The sequence below is a fragment of the Gavialis gangeticus genome, unplaced genomic scaffold (assembly GCF_001723915.1).
Source record: "Gavialis gangeticus isolate Ggan-Ray unplaced genomic scaffold, GavGan_comp1, whole genome shotgun sequence".
Classification (NCBI taxonomy): domain Eukaryota; kingdom Metazoa; phylum Chordata; order Crocodylia; family Gavialidae; genus Gavialis; species Gavialis gangeticus.
Window position 1 is genome coordinate 179,526,265 of NW_017729032.1, and position 4,445 is coordinate 179,530,709.

The following is a 4,445-nucleotide window of genomic DNA, read 5'->3' on the forward strand; positions in this document are numbered from 1 at the left end:
GTCCGGGCCTGCAGCTCGCACAGCGGCTCCTGCAGGCGGGCGGCCCCGGAAGGAGCGGGCGCTGCCCCGCCAGGGGCACTGCTCGCATCCCGGCGGCGAGGGCTCATCGCACGTGCACTGCGCCCGGCGGCCCCCAAGCCAGATGCAGCCTCGCGGGGAGCTGGAGCAGGCACCTGGCTGCCGTGCGCTTTGTTTGGCAGGGGCCTGGTTGCATTTTTACCACTCTCATTTTTCCACCTGAGTCGGTGTAATAAAAGGTGTCAGATTCGCCCGAAGAACCGTGGGTGCCTTTGTTTTGCAGGCAGCAGCGGGGCTGGGCTGGGCTGGGCTGGCAGCCGGGGGCAGAGTGTTTGCCGCCTGCCTGGATGAGGCAGACCTAAATCTTGCCCATTCATGATGCGAAGAGGGTGCACGTGGGTGTACATGCACCCCCTGAGATCAGCTTCTGGCAGTCACTGCTTCCCCCCCGTCCACCAACACTACTGGGGGTGGTCGCCAATAGCTGGTTGGTGCCCACCAACCCCCCTCCCTCCCCCTCGCAAACGGCACTGACACCACTGCAGCTGCCTCCACAAACTCCCTGCTCACCTCTGCACCCCCGCTGTGGCCATGGGATGCAGGCGGTCACCATGCTCCCCATCCTCAGAATGCACGCAATGTTAATGTTACCCCTTCACGACCCTGCACTGGGGCCCCAGACCCAGCAGCGTTGCCAGCTCTCGTGATTTTTGTCGTTGTTCGTAAAGGCTGTTTGTTTAGTGAATGTGAAAAATGTAACTCTTTTATATATATCTATATCTAAATATATCTATATATATATAGATCTATATATAAAGAAAGAGCTACATTTTTTCACATACCTGGACAGTAGACTTTAAGAGTGACACCCAAAATCATGAGAGTTGACAACACTGTGCCTTACATGTGACCAGGCCTCGTTTGGAACAAGGCCTGAAGACACACGGTGGCCACTGTTTTCTAGATGGCTGATGGTGTTTTTGCTTTTCAAGCCATGCAAGCCACTCTCAAGCACCTGCTCACTGGAAGCGCCCACTCAATGATGTGTGGGCTGCTCCCCTGCCTGACGGCTGGGCCCATGTTGGCCTGGGCAGAGCAGCATTGCGTTCCCTTAGCTAGGTCCCCCATTGAGCCTGCCAGGGGGGAGCCATGCAAGAGGAGGAGGGATCAGGAGTAAAAAGCGGGGGCTTTCCAGGCCTTCACTTGAGGGAATGGAAAAAGGGAACACAAGTAGACAACTTTTGCTTCAGGTGCAAACCCAGTGGGGGTGCAGGACTGCAGTCGCACCCCGCTTTGATTCCTGCTCCACCCAAACCTTCAAGCCTGACAGTGGTAGCAGCATTTCTAGTCAGCAGAGAAAGTGTAAGTTGACATCATGGCCCTTAAAACCTGATTCCTTCTCACAAGTGCTAAGGACCCTCTCCTTTTTTAATCCACTAATCAAGCCAGCTTTTCTTCTGGCATTCTGCTGCCTGTTTGCTACTCCTGGTAATATGGCTTCTATTTCACAGGCCTGAAGACTGTCTTTAACTCATTCCAATGAAGTTCTGTCTGTTATTGCATCTTCAAGAGAATTACACAGCCCTAGGGGCCAACTTCTGCTTTCTTTTTACCCAAAGAAAAAATATGGGTTGTGTTATATGGGATGAAACACTACACCACCTGCACCCTGCTTTTCAAAATCCTAGATCTGCCGACGTTCTGTTTTCACATATATCTGGGGTCATATCCTGACTCATCCTCATCACTTCTAAGAGACTTAAAAGCAGCCTGGAGATGAGATAAGAAGGTATTTCCTTCTCCTATTGAAAGTCCTTTCTAATGCACTCCTGGAGGGCCTGGTTTTGCTCTTAACATATTGCTGGCCTGTGACTTCAATGGGAGCTCCAAATTCTATGCAAAGTCAAGGCCCAAAGAAGGGCTCTAAGCCAAGCCAAGCCACATGCATAAGAAATGCAAATGCCTTACCAGCTTTGATGATTGTGGAGTAGTAGAATTTATATTCTTTGGCACATTATTTTGTATAGGACACATGCTTTTGATCCATTAAAAAAATCCTCTTCTATCATCCATGGATCCAGTACAGGATGTAATTGTCTCTGCCTTTCACCCTCTCTTAAAGTTAGGTGCCAACTTGCCTATTCTTCTACCTTATAAAAGTCTAATTTTTCACCTTTTCTGACCTAACAAAGAACATACTGCATTCCAAAATATTTCTTTTAACTTTATTCCAACTATCCATAAAAGAGATCACCCCAGGAAATCCTTGCTTCGCATCCTTTCTGGACCATCACAGCTACATCACTCTTAAGCCCCTGCTACACATATATATTATGCAATTAACTGGTGAATCACATAATAAATTTAGACCAGACACAGGTGCAAAGTAATTATCACAGGATAAAAATGACTGTCCAGCTATAAAGAGATAACCAGCTATCAAGTTAGCGCTTGAAAATATGTAACTACTCTCTAGCTGGTTACTATCCAGCTTTCCTTTGAATACAACCTTTTCCAACTGCATTTGTCCACTAGTCTAGTCATACCAATGGAAAGTGCTCTCTCTGAGACTGGGCCATGTCAGATCCGGTTTGCAATCCTTGCTGCCTATCTTACAAATCATTACTGCCCTGCAACATATTCAGATAAAAGCTGGATAGAAACCAGCTATAGAGCTCTTACATGTTTTCAAATGCTTTGTAGCTGGTTGGTTCTTTTTTAGAGCTGAACAGTCCTTTTTATGGTGGGATTATTACTTTGCACCTGTGACTAGACTAAATGTACAGTATTGATTCACTAGTCAGTTGCATAATATATGTAACATGTAGCAGGGGCCTTTCTTAAGTTTTTGCATGTGGAGAATGCACCCCCTCCCTCCCACCATTGAGTTAGATTCCCCACTTCTCCACAAAAAAAAGCTAAAAATGCAAAAGTATGAGGACCTATGCCTGCAAGAATGCACAAGGCTGAGCATGTTTGGCCAGAGCCAGGAAATTTGCAATCAAGGTGAAGACAGCTGAGAACAGGGAGAGAGAGAACTGTGTTGTCTCATGTTGTGAAACAAGCTGTGCTGCATCCTGGGGGAGACGGGGAAGGGATTGTACAGTCCTAGAAAATGACAGTGGGAAGGGACCTCTGGAGAGTATCTAGTCCATCCCCCTGCTAAAAAGCAGAACTGTCTCCAACTAGATCACCCAAGCCAAGGCTTTGTCTACCTGGGTCTTAAAAACCTCCAAGCACGGAGATTCCACAACCTCATCATTCCAGGGCTTTACAACCCACCTGGTGGGAGTTTTTCCTGATTTCCAACCTATACTTTCCCTTGCTGCAACATGAGACCTTTGCTCCTTGTTCAGCCACCTGCACGCAGGACACAGCTAAAACCTGTATCTCTGCAGGATGCATCTGCATTCACAGGGTCCTGGAGGCAAAGCACCTGGTTTCCATCCCCAATAGAAGAGATATCTTTTAGTAAACCAATTCAATATTTCCAAATAATTTATTTTATTTACTTGCAAGCTGTTGGGCGCACACACCCTTCATCAGCAGGGATCCTGGTTTTCTTTGTTTTAAAAAAACTCCCCAATTTTCCATTAAAAAAAAAAAAGTAACCCCCAATCCAAATTTTTCCGTGATTAAAATCAAACACCACTATGTATCAAAGCTCATCTTGACACACTTGAAGGTGGTCAGTGATGAACTAAGCTGAAGAATTACCCAACATGGGTATCAGCTGCTAAAAATGAAGGATTTGGATCCAGAATCCCAGCCCAATTTCAGCTCCTTGTTCAGAGCTACGCACCTGGTACAGGATCTTATTGTACATTTTTATTAGCCGATATCCTTTTTGGGGGGATATGCCAATTCATTTTTCTGCAATTAAAGTGAAACACCATTTATTTATATTTATGTATAATATAAATACACATATATAAAATTAGTGGTGTTTCATTTTAATTATGGAAAAATGTGGGACTTGGGGTTACTATTTTTTAAACCCGAAAATTTGGGCTTTTCTTTTTTTAAATCAGAGTAAACCAGGATCCCTGTTCATCAGGCATAGGATAGAACAGAGATTGCAGTGTGTCTGAAAGCTTGGAAATAGAAAGAAAATAATGTCCTTGCAACTATTTAGCTGGTCTAATAAAAGATATCACCCCTTCCATCAGTTTGGATTCCTTTTGCCTCTAGCTGGATGGATACCTGGTTTCCATCAGTGCACGCGGAAAACCCGCCACAGCCCCACCCACACACCTACCGGCCGGCCGCCCACCCTAGGGGGAAGCTGCATAGTGCAGCCGCAAGCCCATCCGCTCCCCTACCCTGGGGAGCAGCCGAGAGAGGCAGCAGGCTAGAGCGTCCGCCTCCTCACCTTCCCGGAAGTGACGCAACACGGAAGCAGGGCTCGACTGCCCGCTTCCGGAGGT